The sequence below is a fragment of the Corvus brachyrhynchos genome, unplaced genomic scaffold (assembly GCF_000691975.1).
Source record: "Corvus brachyrhynchos isolate BGI_N302 unplaced genomic scaffold, ASM69197v1 scaffold221, whole genome shotgun sequence".
NCBI lineage: Eukaryota > Metazoa > Chordata > Aves > Passeriformes > Corvidae > Corvus > Corvus brachyrhynchos.
In genome coordinates this window covers 662,326-680,542 of record NW_008236622.1, presented here as the reverse complement: position 1 = coordinate 680,542, position 18,217 = coordinate 662,326, and the positions used below count along the sequence as shown (strand labels likewise).

The window sequence follows — 18,217 nt, the reverse complement described above, 5'->3', positions numbered from 1 at the left end:
CCCCAATGACATCCAGGGCTGTTCTGTGAGTTTAAGAATGCAAGGGAGTTATTCCCAAGAAAATTTTTAGTATAAAGATTTAGAATTCTTGCTACCTTATTCATTCCTTGGACTTTTCTTCCACACAAGTCTTTTGAACTATTACATCTGTGCAACTTTGAGGTGGAATCCAGGAACCAGACATGAGGGAGGGAAATATCAGGAGCAAACACCTGGCATGGCAAAGCACAAACTAAACCCAGCCTGTTGGCAGGTGAGGTCCCCTTTTATGGATCAATACAGACCTGTTATTTCTGCATTACTGCCAAGGGCTCTTTCTTGGTAAGATGAGGCATTCTCTGAAGCTGCAGTTACACCCCACAAGAACACTGTCAGTGCAGGCTGGAGTGTTGTGCAAACCATACCTGCCCTTTATGAGCTTGGCCCCGTGAGGCCATGGCCAGGCTGCATCCATCTGTATTCTGCTGGCTACAGCACTGAGGAGGAGAGTTAGCTTTGTTCATCAAGTTGTAAAACAAGATTTCAGTGTTAGGAAGCAGAAGTCCCAGGCTTGCACCTTACAGTGCACATTGCCAGCATCAGATCTGAGCACACCACTTGGCTGCTGGGGCAGCCCCATCCTGCCTGGGCAATGTGCCTGCTCCCACACCACCACGACAAGCAAGCAGCAGCTGTTTGCTCTTTATACCTGCAGCACAAGGATCCCAGTTTCTACAGGGCTTCTTTTCAGGGCATGTGGAAAGTAAGAAAGTGTCCCAGGCATAAATAGGCACAAAAAGGATTAGAGGACTTCATTATGTGATCTCTGCAGAAGGCAAAATCCAGGAGCCTTTCCACTCTGCCCTGTGGGCTAGGAGTGGAGGTGGAAAGACTCTTTGCATGTTGTTACACACCAGAGGGGACAGAATCATCCTGCATTTATAAAAGGCAAAGACATTCAGAGCTGTTTTGAGAACTAAATTGTTCCAACTCAGGGAAGGAAAGAAAAAAAAGCCAAACCAGAAAAACTCCGCAGGCAGCCATTATTCTGTCTGCACAGGACTTATTTAATAATCCAGTGTCTGCAAACCATAAGTTGAAAATTTTCCCTGTCACACAGCATGCCAGACCACAGCTGCATAAAACAGAGAAAACCTGTTATAAGTGGCCGGAGACATTGGAAAACTGTGGAAATATTGCCTCAGGCTGCACAGCCCTTTCCTGTGGAAAGAATATTTTGCAATTGTCTGTTCCTTGCTGACAACTAGCACTCATACATTCTGGATTTCATCAAAACTCTGATTTACAAGTAGAGAAAATTTTCTTGCTCATTATTCTGATTTATTCATCTCTCCCCCTTCTCTCCTACATGACACATCAGACACTGAAGAGAATGAAAACTCAAAAGCATGGGAAAAAAAAGAGTGTGCAGGAAGAGGCATGTCACAGAGGCACTATCACTGGATTCTCCACATAATAGATTTTGACTAGCATATGTCAGCTGATGCTAGAACAATTTTGTCACTATTACATCAATACTTATTCTTTAAGCAAAGAGGCACTCCATATAATATTTTTTCTCTCAATAGCTTTGAAGACATCAAGAATGAGCACTTTTATGTAACTAAGTGTCAGAGTGCAAAATCCTAAAAAATCTGCCAAGTTTAGGCCTCCATGCAGTGCTCTGCTCAGCCCTCCCTCCTTCCCAGGCTGCTCCTTTTGCGGCTTTAACCCAGCACCTCCTCCAGTGAAGCTGCCCCTCTCCTGCCTCACAGCCCCACCTGTGATGATCTGTCACACCCAGTCTCTGCTCTGGTCATAAGCTGATGTTTGTCAGCTCCTTCTGAATTTTGAGCTGCCAGCAAGGGTGCTGAGGAGTTCCTGGGCACACGTGGCACGAGTTTGCCTTGCAGTAAAAAATCCCCCCTGCACCTTGACTGCAGTCAAAATAAGTGCAGTTTTCCCCCTGGGTTCCCAAGACACACCGAGGAGGATGTAAGCGCCAATGGTTTTCATGAGAAGGCTTTTGGTGGCAGGTTACAGTGGTCAATATGGAAAGACTTCAGGACCAAAGAGAAAAAAAAACTACCAAGGGCTTTAAAGGGCAGAACTATTTCCAGAGCATATCCTAGCCACTCTTTCTTTTTTTTCAGATCAGAGCAAGATTAAAGCAGCAGAGTAGGAAAAAGCAGCAGGGGACCAGAGCTAATGAGAGTCTGATTAACTGAGCTGGGAGGTTATGGCTAACCTGAAAGTAAGAGAGCATTTTGAAGGGTGAGAGCTGTAGCAAAGACAAAACAGTAACAGGACACGTGGGAGTCTTCAGCAGGGCAGGAAAAAGAATGAAACAAAAAACTGTGCAGAAGGTAACACCTGTGACACCTCATGGCGGTTGCACAACAAGCCACCCACTACAATATACCCTCAGGAGAGCTCTTATGCTGCCATCAGGGACAGGTTCTCCTGCTTGCAGGACAGCATCTACAGCAACATAGGACTACAGAGACAAAGAGCAAGGTCATTTGACAGCAACTTATGTCAGCAAAATCTGAATAAAGTTGCTGTTTTCACAAGTCCATTGCTATATAGTGTAGATTTGCAGAATTACTAATTTTGCCATTATGTTGAACCCCAATTCTGTTCTCCCATCCTTCTTGCTGTCAGCCTAGCATACTCCTGTGAGCCAGACTTCTGATGGAGCCACAGTGGAGCCCCAGACCTGGGGCATTGCCCCCCATCACTAACACAGACCAGTGCTTCACACCTGGGCAGCAGCAGCATTTGCAACGTCTGAGAGCTTTCAAACACTTCAGCAAAAAACAGCCTTATACAACTCATCAGAAATTGAAACATAAGTCCACAGAGTGCAGAGAAATCACAAAGACCTAGAGATTTTGATTAAAAGGTTTAAAAAAGGGAACACTCACTAGTGTGGGCTGCCAAAGGGGTGAGCTCCTGCCCGGTTCAGGAGCTGCCAGGACCAGCCTGGCTATTGCCCAGCAATAAAACACAGCATAGCCCAGACCCCTTCCTACAGCTTCTCACTTTATCGCTGCCCAGCAAACATCCACCCACAGACCTGCCCTTATCCAGCTAATTCACAGGTCACAGTCAGTCCACGCCCAAGCCAGCCGCAGCACAGAGCTGGGCCACCACTGTCCTGTTCCCCAGGACAAGAGGGGAACCTCTTGCTTTCTCAGGCAAGGCAGGCTCCTGGCGAAGCAACAGGAGCAGGGAAAATTCAGAGTAACACAGATGTGAGGAAACCTCTTACACAGCAGAATCGCAAGCAGCTCCAGACCACAGAGACAGTTCGCAGCACCACCAGCAGCCAAGCAGCTCTGTGCTGCACAGCCCAGGGAAGGCTGAACCTAAACACAGAGAAAAACAGACTTGCTGGTAGCACAAGAAAATCCACACAGCCTCTTCCAGCTCATGGTGGGGGAGGGAGCCCTGAGAAGCTGCACAGCCCAGGGCCAGATGGAGAAGTGGAGCAGTGGGGAGTGACAGTTAATCAGTAAATAACACCGGGATTTTTGGCCGTGAAAATGAATGAGAGCAAGGAAAAAAGTGAGGCTATGCCACACTGATGCTGGGGCAGAACTAGAAGTCTTCCAAGGCCACAAGAAGGAAGCAGTTTAAATTACTTTTCTCTAAAACAATAGTGGTATATGTAGGAAACAGCACTGGCTGCTGGGAATAAGCAGTTAAGCAAGGAGATGATCACACTGGAGGCAAAAGGAATGTACCATCTCCCAGCTCATAGCTTAGTTTAGGAGACCCTGAGGAAGCAGGTAACATTCAGAGCACAAAACAGCCAAACCCATCCCTAAATATAGAGCAGGGAAAATACTTTCTAGAGAGGCAGAAAACTTATTTCAGAGTTTTTGCAACATCAGAGGACAAACCAAAATCTGCTGAATCTGAAAGCAAAACTGGGGTTTAAGTGCCTTTTACAATCATCCAGGACACAAGAGGAGATAAATCAAATAACAAGATCTAAAATGAATTTGCTCATGCAGGAGGTCTGTACTGATAGTGTTTGAAGGACAACCTTACATTAGTTGCACAAAAGCACTGGTTCTGCGGTCAGAAAGTTTTTGCCACATCTCCATTACAGAAAGATGAGGCAGCTCCCCCTCCAGCTGTTGCAGAGCCCTCTCTCCCATGGTACTTACAGCACAGCATGATGCTGCTGCCAATCCACCACATAGGCACACAAACAGCAAACCAGAAGTCCAGATGAAACCCCATTAATCTCATATCCTCACTTACAAAAAAGCAGATGAGAGCAGAAGTGATTATATATTAAGGGTAACCTGAGGAGCTGGGAGTGAGAGCAGCTGCCTAAGCTGGTGCTGCCACAGGAATAAATTGATATCAGCTGGCCACAATTAAAGTTTGGGCTGTGATACTTTTCTTCTAAAACAAGGTTTCTATCCATCAGAACCGTGGGTGTCTGCAGCAGCTTCCACATGGGAAGAGTGCAGTCCCACTGTTTATGAAGGCGATTACATCAGCTGGTTGCTTGAGATAATAAGCAATCAGATTTGAAGATCCATGAATTTCCTTCTGACCTATTTTCTGTGATCCAAGGAGAGGGTGATTTTGCCTTCCCATTCAGAACTGCCTAATTCAGAGAACACCTGCAAAGAGACCAAAGCAACTTCCCCATCTGCAAAGGCACCTGTGCAGGCTCCTAGACTGGAACAAGGGTTGTGCAAAAGTGGTGCAGAAAGTCCTGAGCAGCACCGGGCAGGTGCCAGGTACGTAGGAAGGGAGACTTCTATCCTTCCCATGGTTTCTGCTCATGGAAAGCATAAAAACCTCATGCTCAGTGTGAATCACTTATTACTGATGCTGCAGAGCCCTAGACAAAACAGAAGAAATTAGCTGGCAGTGGACAAGACAACCAAACATCTGCTTGTACCCATGTGATATGTGACACCAGGGCTGCGTGTTCTAACATCTTAATGGTGTGAAACCAGAGCAAAACCACATGGTGAACAGTTAAAAGGTATTTTTATCTTGTGGAGAAATTTAAATGTATCCATGGGTCTTGCTGTGTACAGGAGGAATCTGTAAGTCCCTAGCAATTAAGGAAAACACACTTGAATTAAAGAGCCATTTTGGTTTTAATTTTTAGATTTCAGGTTTAATTGAGAGATAAGTGTTGACCTTCTGTGCACTCTGCATCTCACTGTGCCTGTTGGACCTGACAATGAGCCTGATGCTTTATTTCATACTCATACACAGTCATGGCCAAGGCAAACTTGGGGTGCTGCTGTCCCTGGGCTGAACCAGGTGGTCAGGAGGGGAAAAGATTCCATGGTGGGGTCTCAGCACTGCCCAAAATAGTTCACCTCTCCTCCTTGCCCAGACAGATGACAGGGACTGCCTTCCTCATGGTTGTTTTGATATGAACAGGCAACAAATTATTTTTTTTTTACCAAAATAAAACCTCTTCCTTGAAGCTATTGTAAGGGTGGCTGCGATCAAAGGTGACTGCGAATGCTGCTGGTGGAAACAGCCATCAGCAGTTTTCGTGACCCAGGGATGGTGTAGACTAGGGAGAAGATTAAGAAGGTCCCGTAGCACCTCCTGTGGTCTATTGTTCAGGACTTCAAAGAGCCCAGGATCTGTAGCCACAGCTAATAGCTGTTATCTTCCAGCAGCAGTAATTAGGAACTAAAGGAGACTCTGAGACACTGACTATAAAGAACCAATAAAGCTACACCTTTTCTGCTTCATTTACTTGATTACTCCTGTTTTCATTATATCCACTCCTCTAGGATGTGGCTTTTAATCCTCCAAGCTGATCTATCCCTATGAATATTCACTGTCAATGATACACATATTGCTGCTGTCTGAATATCCTGAAGCTGCTATCAGTCACGCATTAATCTGACACACAGGTCCTTGGGCTTCATCTAAATTGCAAGTGCAAAATGAGCAAAATGTAAATAACTGGGAGAAGAAAATGCTAAAGTCAGTAAAAGATGATTTATGGTTTGTCAGTTCAGCTTCATACTAATTTTGTCATGCTGGATTTTGGAGTAGTAACTCATCAAGGCAGCATTTGTTTTAAGTCCACATATTACTTACTGAAGAACCTATAAATGTCACATGTATGTTAAGCAAAGGGGTGTGGAAACAGTGAGTCGGACTGGCAGTGCATCTCCCCAGGGTGTGCCAAGGGGAGGGTAAATGTCCAGCAGAGCTTGCAAACATGCCTCCTGCATATCCTCCCCACCTTTACTGACACTTGGTTCAAGGAATTCCTAATGCTGGGGTTGTATTTGAATTAGTGACCATCAGGTATTGTCTTCTGTTAATACAATGAATCATTTTTTGAATCCTTGTAAAATTTCCATAGCCTCTCCGCCGTGCAACAGACAACAACTTAACTACAAATTTTGTAAAGGAGTTTTTCCTCATTTGTTGTGGTGAACATATTTCTGCTAGTTTCACTGATGCCCCCAAACCTCGTTTGACAAGAGGCAGAGGATAATCACTCCGTGTTTGTCACAGCACTCAGGCCCTAGCAGACTTCATTGATTTTGCAGTCTGTCGAACTGCCCAAACCCCAGGTCCCACTCCCAGCGCGAGTCTGTGCCGTGGCCCAGCAAATCCCTGCATGAAGGGGATTTGGTGCGTGTCTCCAGGGTGCTGGGTGACACACACAGCTCCAGGAACTTGCTGATGGCTCCGCAGGAACGCCTGGCGTGGCACTCCCGGGCTGCCTCAGCACAGCGCTCCTCGGTCTGCCCGCACTGACCGAGCCGGCCCCGTCCCTTCTAAGAGCTGGGCCAGCTCCAGCCCTTGCGTGCCTTGAGCTGCTCCTGGGACTGGCAGTGCAGCAACAGCGTCCCTGAGCAGGAGAGGGGCTGGCTGTTCGCACAGCAAGGTGCCCGGCGTGCAGGGCAGGCTGAGAAACAGAGGGCGTTCCTGGAGCAGGAACATCACTCATCATTATTTTACACAACATTGTTCATATTTCTTCTTCTACAATGAGAAGGGCAAGAACACTTTTGTCATCAGCTGGTGGGGAGAAACAATAGCTCTGCTCGAGCTGTCACCACCCCGCAGGGGCTGAATCACCGTCACAAGGCGAATCAGCCTCTCGCCTGTTGCTCAGCTCCTTCATCGCGGTGACTCATTCTGGAACAGGGACGGGAGCGAAAGGCGGATGCTGCAACCTCCTCCCCCTACACCAAACCGTGAACCAAACAGGAATCTGTAGCTGGGATCATCTCGGGACAGGCGAGGAGGGCCCGGGAAGCAGCGAGGGGCTCGGAGGGCAAAGGCAGAGCCGGCGCAGGGCGGAGAACGCAGCAGCCGCTGCCCTCGCCCCGGGCACGCAGATTTCTGCTGCTTCTGCAGCCCCTCGGGGGCTGGCCTAAGTCCATCAGCCCATACAAGTATGAGATCCTGTCTTTCCTTGCTCAGCAAAGGTTCCTCATAAGCAGCAACATTTCTTCTGCCTTCCCTCGGTGAAGAAAGGGAGATTGATTGGTTTCCCGTACCCGGGGTCAGCAGGGCACCCGAGCCTGAGGGATGCTCCGCTGCGCAGACCACTTCAAATAGATTTAAACGGGCGCCACAAGGAGAAGACCTATCCTGGTCTAACACAGCTCATTCTGGAGGGCAGACATGTCAGTCTCTGACCTGAAGGGAGGCAAGCCCCGTGTGTACCTCTGGGCTGTTGGCGCCCGGGCTGAACCCCGAACTCAGCCTCGCACGTCATCCCTGGGCACATCCATCCACCCACAGAGCCGGAGAGGCGGCATCTCACCTGCCGCGTGATGCATTGTAAAACGAGTGCTGCTGATTTCAAGTTAGGAGAGCTCAAAACAGCCTGGAAACGCGTCTCCAGGAAAAGGGTACCATATGCGCCTGCCAAGCGGGGCGGCTCTCGCCGCCGCAGTGAAGCTCCTCTCGTTACTCATCGGCAGTGAAACGCACTGCCAGGCGGGTGGCGAAGAGACGACGCGTTACCAAGATTAGACACAAAATGTATTTTACAGGAAAGCTAAAACTAGTCTGAGGGTAATGAATTTTACAGCATGCTGCCTTTTGGAACATGCTAGAGGGCAATTCCTCCTTCCTCTGGCTTTGCCGCTCCAACGAGCCCCGAGATCGAGTTGCTGCAGGGACTGTGTGAGCACCTGGTCATCCCCAGGGTTCAGGTGAGCAAAAGCACCTCTTGCAACAGGGTGAGGAGGATGCAGCCCTCTCTGCCCTGTGTTGAGGGGCAGCAGTACCTCCTCCCCCTGCCTGCCCCAATGGCACTCTGGCAGGGAACCCCTAAAACCAGCCCATGGGCTGTTTATCACTCACTGAGTATATCACCCTGGCAGACGAATTCACTCTGGCTTAACTCTTCATGTTTGTGTCTCTCCTGTGTTGCTGCTTGCTTTCCCGGTCTCCACAGCCACTCTTCCCCCGGGTTTCCTCACCTCCACCACCACCCACAGCACAGCTCTGCAATCCATGCCATGCCTTGTGGAGGCTCACAGGACAGTCGGCAAATGCCCTTTCCTGAGCACACGTAGCTGATGGAGGCAGCAGGTCCCATAAGCTGCTAGGGATAATTGTTGAGGCAAGAATTATCTCACTGCTAACAAAAATGTTCAGGCAATTAAGCTTTAAGACATATTGGAGATACTAGCAGTGATTATAATTGTCAGACAAATATTTTGTAGCAATAAATAACACATGAACACGGATTTTTACCAGGTGTTTTAAGCTTGGGCAAAAAGAAGGTATATTTGTTTTCCTACAAGCCTCCCCTCTGCAAAGGCAGTCAGCAAAGCCCATGTACAAGCATTTGCTGGGAAGGAAAATCTCTTCAGCTTGCAGCCCCCGTGTAAGTTCCTCTGTGTATCACGTGTCTTTAACCATGCCTTTTGTGCCTAGAAATCACCTGTGTTGTCATACAAACCATATAATGTAAGGCACAGGGGTTTCAGGTGTTACTGAGGAGCCGAGGGAGCCCTGCAGGCAGCATTTCCATTACAAACTGACTGTTCCATGGCTCATGCCATGTGCTGTGTGTGTCGGACCAGCTGGTGCAGAACAGTGCAGGACCCGGCTGCCAAAGCCAGGACACCCCATGGGTGCAAGGGCAGAGAGGAGCATCCCCAGTGGCCCAGCTGTTCCCCTGGCAGAGCTCAGGAGCTGGCACAGGGGCTGCAACACAGGCAGTGCTGCTGGGAGGGGAGAGCTCAATGTGCTTCATCCAGGAAGGTTAGCTGTCATCACCCCTTTGGGGAAGCAGAGAGGGTCTAGGAGCTCCCTGAACACCTATAGGGTGAATGAATATGGTGAGCTTTTCACCTGACTCTGCACAGCACAGCTGCTGCTGCAGGGAAAGGCTCAACAGCAAAGACTCTGCCAGGCAAGCAAGGATTCCCACTGCAGGATGGCAGATATCACTGGAAAAGCCCGCAGCATGGCCCATGGTCACGTGCCATGAGTTATAGAGCAGTCCTGCACCCTCTCAGAGTATTTTCTGAGGCACCCAGAGCAGTGGGAACCTCTCTGTGGCATTGTCAGCATTGTTGCAATGCTCCATCAGGGACTAGCACACTTATGAGGCCACCTGGCCCTGCTCCCTTGGGGATTAATGGCACCCACAGAGGCTGGTGAATCATTAAGCCCAGGAGAAGCAGTTCTCCCACAGTAATTGCCTTCCCCTTGCACAGTAATGTCTGCAGATAGTACTGACAGCCTTCACTGTGGGGAGCCTCACAGTGTCAGAGTTAGAAAATGGTGTTTGTCTTCCTCCTGACCCTGGGCAGCCTTCAGATGCTCTGGGTTGCCAATTTTATCCCAATAAATAATGGGCTTGATTAGAGATGTTATAGACAGACTGAAAAATAAGCACAAATGACAGGGCTGCTGTTTTACCAGAGGGTTATGTTGATGTTATGAACTGATGCTGAAGCTGGGACATGGTGATGGAGACAGTGGGTTCCCAGGCAGGACATTGGTGGTGCCCTTTGTGGATATGTACCCTGAGATACCTCATGTTGTTTTGGGATGTTTTTCCAAAGCTATTCATTGACAGTTCTTCCAACCTATTTCTAGTACAAACAAAATAAAATATGTTCTACACAAAAGACAGCTGCCACTGTTTACAGCTACTGCAAGGCTCTGTGAGCCTTTGAGTACTAAGTGGGGCATTATCAGCATTTCTGAAAGTTAGAAACAGTCTTGGATGGTGTAGAAGGTGGCAGGAGTCTGAGCAGGGAGCTCAGAAGAGCCCAAGATGCCTGAGCTGCAGCCCAGGGAGGAGGGTCACAGCAGGGGAGGGCCAGAGGGAAGACAAGGAGGGTTACAAATCAGAGGATGAGGGACGTCTGGGGCCCTGCACAGCCACTGCCTGCTGCAGAGCTGGAAGGTGCTGCAGATCCTGTGGGGCCCAGACACAGTCACATCTGAGCAAACTCCCGGTGAGAGCCTGTCTGGAGCAGCTGTCTCTGGAAGCACCAGGATCCATCACAGCCCTGAGACCCTCAGTGCCCAAACATATGTCTGTCATGGCTCAGAAGACTGGGGAGCAGAGGACATGTCTGATGGCAGTGCCTGTTCCTGGAGGCTGAGCTGTGGGTCCCCACCTTGGCACAGCTCTGTGCCCTCCCCAACACAGCACATCAAATAAAAGGCAGCAGTGTGTCACACAGATGAGACATTCCCTCTCTGAAATGCTCCATGACTGCAGCCCAGTCAGGCTTCCCCTCACCTTCCAGATGTTACATGACCTCTAGAGCAACACTGTGCACCAAAACTGGTGCTTCTGTTCCCATCTGACAGGGAAGGGTTCTCCTATCTGGCACTTGTCTGTGTCCCCCAGCTGTAACAGTTTAATTAAAAACCCACCTCTCCCTGCAAACCAGGCACATCAGGAACTCCTGCTGGCAGAAGGGAGCAAGTTGGGCAGGTCTCTGTGCTCCCCAGGAAAGACAAGAAGCTCTGCTTGCCTCAGGGATGGGAAAGGGAGCATGGTAGGCACCAAATCCAGGCTCATGGGAGCAGACCCCCCCACACTGGGTAGCTCTGGGAAGTCTGGGGTTACTTTTCCGCAGAAAGATGAAAGATCTCCAGAATAATACTTGGGACTCTTAGTTGCTTCCCCTGTGCCTGCTCAGGACTCATACAGACCTCTCTCCACAAGTAAAGGGCTGCAGATCTGCTCCTTGGGGCCAGGAGCTGATACTGACAACTGACCGCTTTGGCCGGAGAGCCTGGAGCTGCAAGGAGGGAAAAGCCACCAAACCCTCTGTGACTCACACCAAAACCATGCTGTCTGCATTACCAGCCAGGCCTGTAATCAGGCTGCAAAAAGGCTGATCCTGAAGGGGTAGGAGGGTGACACATGGTGGTCATGGTGTTAGAGGGGTCACAGCCCAAGCTGGGGGGCCCACAGGTTGTTCCTGAGTGTGCAGACCCCCAGGGTGGGAGGAGCATCTCCAAGCAGCCATGCCTGCATTTCCCCCTGGATGCTCAGGGACTGCTGCAGATGCTTCAGTAGGTGTTGCCACTGCCAGCACTCATACTTCCTCCAAAATTAGGCCTTTTAAGGAATGTGATGTTTTAAAAATTCTGCTGCGTGGCTGCAATGTGTACTGGTACAGTTACAGCTGAAGACACATCCACCACCTGGTTACCAGCTGGCTAAAATCCAGCCCTGCCTTTTTGCTGTCAGAAATCCTCCAGAACAGTTTGTGGCCGAGCTAACAGCAGCATTGCCAAAGCAAAATCCCTGTCTGCCCTCTGCTCACTGCTGCAGTGCCTCAGGAGCTCCCATGTGCTCCCCGACCACTCGTGGGATCAAAGCTGCCAGCTCAGCTCAAAGCACTGCCGAGAGTGGAGCCTAAAGAATGTTTCAGCCAAGCCCTAAAAAAATTTCATCTGCTTTCATACTCACTGCAGTCTAACAGACATCCACAGGGCGCTGGGTAAGTCCTGGTGGATTCCCCTTCTCTCTGTGGTATCAAACCACAATGAATCCTGTCAAAAAGCATATTGAAAGATCTCAGTGATCCTGGCAGTCCCATCTCCATGGCTGGGAGCTGGATGGCTGGGAGGGAGGCAGTGCCAGACCGGTGCTTTTCAGGAGCAGGAGCTCAGCCTGGTGGGCAACCCCTGGAGATGCCAGGCTGTATCATGTGTCCCACCTCCTCAGAGACCTGGCTATCAGCTGGGCTGAGAATTCAGGTGCATTTTTTCCATTTCTGGGATGGAGTTAGCATGCCTGGATGTGTTTTCTAAAGAATTACACAAGAGGGGAAACAGCAGTCAGAAGATGCAGTCCTCTAGGGACCCAACATTTCCTTGGAAGGGGAAAGAAAAAGGCCTGATATTATTTTCAGACACCTGGACATTCTCCCACTCCTGCCTCTCCTGTGTGACCCCCTGTACATGCCAGGCCACACCACTGAGCCCAGCCCACAGACCTGTTTGCTCACAAGGAGCAGCATTAGCAGCAAACTCTCCATTCCAGGAAGAGAGCAGCAAAGCAAAGCCTCAGGTGCTGCTGGGCAGAGCTGTGTGTAAGTGGGCACCCAGGGCCAGGTCAGCTCCTGCACACAGACCTCGGGGCAATGCGAGAAGCTCTGGCATGGGCCTTTGCTGGGAACAGAGCTGGTGATGCTCAGTGCCATGTGGGACATGTGGCATTCGGATGGGATGCATGTCCTGGGAGGGCATCACAGCCCAGACACTGGCACCTGAGCCCTTCTGCTCAGCACAGCTTGAGAGTGGCCACAGCTAGAGAAAAACCCCAAAAATTCATGTTGCTGCTGCTTCACGCTCCACTTAGAGGAATTTCTGAAGGATTTTGGCCTGGGTTTCTGTTATGTTACAAACCAGAGCACAAATGCAGTGGGTCAGAAAGCCACAAAGGCATCTGTGTGCGGGATGCTGCCATGAGTTAGAGGCTGGGAGTGAAGATTGTGGCACAGGGCCTGGGTGCAGCAGCCAGGGCCACAAAGGGCCTTTCAGGGTGGTGGCTGGGCTCAGCCCCAGGGTGTGGTACCAGCCTGTGCCTGGCCAGCAGCACCGGTGCATGGCTCGGCTCTGTCTGTGCGTTGTGCCAACACTGAATCGTCTCTGGTGGATGTGTCACCCCTTGTTCTCATCTGCCAGAGCTGAAAGGGAACTTTTCAAGGCCTGGGGATGATTGTTCACCTCCACCCAGCACTCAGGATACCCAGCTGGGCCACAGAACCGACGCAGGGGGCTGAAAGGACTCCAGGGAGTTCGGCTCAGGGCAGGAACCTTGGGGACAGCCTGTCCTCCCAACCACCCTCCAGTGGCAGCCAGGGCAGGACACACACACATCTGATGGTAGGATCCCTGTAACATCCTCCAGATGCCACACTGTCCCCCACTGGCACCCCTGCCACATCCCTGTGTGCCCATCTCACCCTGCAGCATCCCTGCACCCTGCTGCCCCATGAAACACTCACCCACACCTCCCAACAGCACTGAGTCTGCACGGGAAACTTGCTTTTAGAAACAATAGCAGAAAATAAAAGTCTACCAAGCTCCCGAGAGCCCAGGAGCCTCTTGCTGCCCCTCCACCCCAACTCACCCTGCCAAGCCACTCACTCATTAGTGCTACAACACAGCTGGAAGTGCATTGATCTGGATGATAATTAGCCCAAGGGATCTCCCAGGAGCTGAGAAACAAGGGAGGAGTTCAGAAGGACTCGAAGGATGAGGAAAAAGGGTTGCATCCCTGGGAATGCTGTCCAGGCAGTATCAATCCAAGCGGGGCTGGGCTGGGTTGTGCCAGCGTTTGGCCCCCTCTTTCCTGTGCAGAACCCAGGTTTCCAGGCAGGCCAGTGGTGCTCCTGGTGGGAAGTGCTGCTCCACAGCAGGTGAGCTCCTTGCTGAGGCATGCAGTGCTACAGGAAACTCCTGTAGACAGCACAGAGAGGTAGGGCTGTCCCAAAACATCAGCAAATCCCTGTCTCCATGGGGTGGAAGGTGATTCCCTCCTCTGCAAATATTTCTGCCAAGCATAGCTAATCCCCACAGAGCAGGCTTGGAGACGCAAGGAGCAGGGTGGCATCCAGAGGAGCTTCAGGGAAAGCATTGCCAGCCAGAGGAAAGCAGCTCGCTCTGCTCCTGCTGATCCAGCACCCTCTGCTGTGTGCCAGCACCCAGCCAGAGTCACACCCACTGCAGCCACATCCACAGGCTACAGAGGGACAGCAGGGACCTCTGCACAGGGAGAAGCAGCAGGAGGGTCAAGAAGCAGAGGCAGGACAAAGAGGGAGCCTGTGACCCCCTGGTGCCACCAGGACCATTCCCAAGTGCAGCAGGCTGAGTGTGAGCAGTGTCAGCATGCCAGGAGCATCCCCATCAGAGCAGATCTCCCCTTGCCCCTGAGTGCTGCTCTTGCCCTGAGCAGGATCGTGGGCTCTGTCCATTGCAGAGAGGGCTCAGACTGGCATTGCGGGATGAATCCAGACCAGTGGGGCTGAAGAGCAGCATCCGCCATCCCCACTCCAGATGGAATGCACAGCCATAGGCAGGGCTGAAATGGGGTCCTGAGCCATGGTCAGCATGGGGAACCCCAGCTGGCACTGGCAAGGTCCTACTGACCCATCAGGGAGTAAGATCTTTCTCTGGTTTTAAACTTATGGCAGATTCAGAGATGAGACATCAAGAATAACCCAGACCTTTTACTTAACCAGTCTATAATTTTTCTGGTCTCTCCTTCAGCCCAGTTGCACTTTGATTCTCATGACAACAAATAGCCCAGTTTCACTGTGTGGTAGATTGGATCCTGATAAAGTTTCCCACAATACCTCCAAGATCTCAGATAGGAGAGGCACCAAATACTCACCCTGTTTTCATGGATACAACAGAAAGCTGCTGCTTTCTGTGCTAGTAATACCCATCTCTGGGTGGGCTGGCTCCGATGCTCTGGCAGCATTAAGACTCCCAAGGCCTGAAAAACTGGCTGGAAGTCTCTGTGGCAATGTGTTATCTCACAAGATTTATGGTTCATTCTGCTCCAGGCAAAGTCAGAAATATCACCACAGTGATCACTCTGGATATTACTGCATTTTTAGGGAACTGCTCTGACATTCACAGCAGGGGAAGAAATGAGCATTTACACTTTCACCTCCAGCTCCAGCAAGAACCTTTCTGGGGGTTTGAGATGTGGTTTTTCAGAGACAAGGTGAGCAGGCTCCGGTTGCTTCCCAACTTGCAATTCTGGCTAGAAAATAAAGTAAGGTTGTGCTCAAAGATGAATGCCTGCACAAGACCAGGAGGGGGATTTTAGTTTTGGACATAAAAGACTAAACTCATAGGACTAGACTGTTGGGAAAGACAAAACCTTTCTGCAGTGCCCCATTTGCTGATGGAGAGATAAGCAATGAGGGGAGCAAACACCCCAGGCACCAGCACACTGAAGCCTGTCAGACAAGCAAAGGGAGGACAGCCCAAAGTCCCTGGTGAGGCCTGCACCTGGTCTAGGATGGCTGCAGGGAGGCTGCAATTCCCAGAGGGCACAGCTCCTCAGCAGCACAGATCCCAACTGGTTTGTGGGTGGGCTGACCCGCTTGCTGCCCAGCTGAGAAACCAGAGCACCCCTGCTTTGGGAGAGTTCTGTTTCCCCAGGACTCATGTGGGTGGTGAGGACAGGTCTCCCAAGCTTTTCTGCTGAAGATGTCCCACATCACACAAGTAATTGCACAACCTTGTGCTAGGGAAGGGAGGGATAGGATGACTGGAAGAGGCTGTAGCCAGGTCCACTCCCTCTTCCAGTTCATTATGGTGGCAGAGCCCCAGAAAGTCAGAAACGCTCATATGTGATCAGGGACAGATGCTGACAAAAAAGCATCTTCAAATAACCACAAACAAAACACTATGTTAGCAAAAATTATTTTCAGATAACAACCTACATCTTAGTCAGACTCCTCACCCCTACGCTACCCACAGACTGCAGGGAGCTGCCTGCTGGCTGTGGAAGCAGAACAGCCTGATTTGTGGTTTTCAGGCAGCCCTGAGGTCCTGAGACCCTTTGGAAGACAGAAAATGGTAGCCAGCTACCTCCACTGTCCCTCACTGGTTGCAGGAGAGCTGCAGGATGGCATCTGTGCCACTGCATGTCCCTTTCTGCATGGTGGGCATGGCAGTCCCCAGAAACAGGCCAAGCTGGCACCCCTGTGTTTGCCATCACCACCCTCCGTGCTGGCAGGGGTGGTGCTGAGCCTGCTCCAGGCAGTCTGTCCCTGCAGCTGACAGTGGAGATGTGCTGCCCCATCTGACTGCCAGCATTGGGGCATATTCACAGCGTCCCTTTCACCCTCCACCCAGCAAGGGTCGTGATGCTCAGGTGATGGCTGGTGATAAGCAAGGGGTGGCCATCCGTGCGACTGGTGCACAGGCTGCTCCTGGCCTTGGCATCTCCTGCTTCTTGCGCTCCTGCTCAGTGAGGAAGAATTCCCTGCTTGCTGCTTTGGTGGTACCAGGCCAGCACTTCCTCTTCTACAGGGAAGCGTCAGTTTAAGCCCACAGTACCCCAAGGCTGCACAGCTACATCGCTGTTGGGAAAGAGGGGAGAGAAACCAGTGCTGTGATCCTGAGCGGTACCTTCCCAGGGAAGTGTCATCAGATCTGTGAGTTATGCTTACGATTCCCTTCTTGTTTTCTGGAAAGATACTTTCTTTCCAGAGCCACAGCCCCTGGAGTGTCAGCAGCTGCACACATGCCTTGAAGCAAGGCCCCCTTGGCTTCAGTCCAACCTCAGAACAGACAGAGATTTGACTTTGTAGCTCAGTGACTGAGCCACTTTTATGTTTAGTTGAGGACATATTTAATTGTTATATTTAATTCAGTTGGGGAAGACATCCTGTGCTCTGCTGTTTAACAATGCCTGAACATGAGTGGTCCTTTCTGCTTTTCTGTTTCCAGAGCAGTCCTGTTTCCAAACTGCCACTCCAGGACCAGCCAGACCCACAGGGCTGAGACCCAGGAGGGAGCCTGGGCCAGACTCTGCCAGGATGTGGGAGCTGAGACATGGGGCTGGGAGCAGATCTCTTGAAGGTGTGCGAATTTCTGGTTGTGAGATGATCTCCTGGTTAACTGGGAAATCCCTGCACTTCATCCTGATAAGGTGGCAGTAAGGAGTCACTAAATGCTGGTACTCACCACCCCCATCATTAGGAGCAAAAAGTAGGTAGGACTTCTGAAGTGGGTAGGACTTCATGATTTCCACATTATGGCTCAGAACAAGATGTAACAGCTGTAGTTAAAATTACTCCATCTCTGCTACTTCCCACCACCCAAGGGAAAGTTATTTTTAATTCCAGGTTGCCTAAGGGATACTGCACAGTGAGATCTTTTGCATCATTGCCAAGGGTCTTTGCCTGGCAAGAAATCTGGGAAGAGAGAGCCCTTCCTGCAGCCAGCTGGGACCAGACTGGAGCCCAGGTGTGGGCATGCCTACGGAATGACCTCTCCAGGCTCCCCAGCTCCTCCTGAGCAAGCAGAAGCTGCCACTGAGGCAGCCTTGAGAGTGCAGAGGACCAGGTGTCTGGCCAAATCCTCTTTTATTCTTCTCAGTTTTCAAATAAACTTGGGCTGAAGCTATTCCAGAAGCTGCAGTGGCACTGTGCAGGCAGGACCTTGAGTGCTCTGAGTCAAAAGGACAGTCATGCAAACCCAGAGGGGATTAGCTTTTAATGCGCTTCTCAGGGCAAACCCTGAAATCAGGGGATTGCCAAGATCCCAGCAGGAAAACTAGCCAGCTTGCTGCCCTCCTGACCACAAATCCGCTACCAAACTCTCCCAGTGTCAGGAAAACTCACACAGAAATGTTGGAACAGCTATGGATGCACGACAGCACCCCAGCCATTGCCTCCCCATCATATGAAACCACACAGCTCCATTACTTGCACTGCAGGGTAGCAGGACAGTCACACCTTGTCCGGCCCTGGTGCGGTGGCACAGCTCCAGTTCCCTGAGGCCACCTCATGGGAGAGTTCAGGAGCCTCCAGAAGAGATGCTGTGTAGACATCAGAGCAGTTATCCCTGCTCAGCTTTATCCTTCTGGCTGGGAATGAACACGGTGCTGTTGGAACACCTGCTAGGTTTGCTCCCAGGGGTCTCTGAGCTAAACTGAGATATCCTGGCTGTGCACTCAGTTTCCTCTTCACTGATGTCTGTATTAAAACCCAGCAGCAAAATTGGGAGGTAGCATCCCAGCTGG

General features: G+C 50.6%; 1 protein-coding gene across 1 annotated transcript in view; it reads right to left on the bottom strand.

The window, feature by feature from the left end:
• The window catches only part of BDH1 (3-hydroxybutyrate dehydrogenase, type 1), a 57,927-nt gene that overhangs the window by 23,852 nt on the left and 15,858 nt on the right, over positions 1-18,217 (bottom strand). The gene's annotated exons all lie outside the window — the stretch shown is intronic.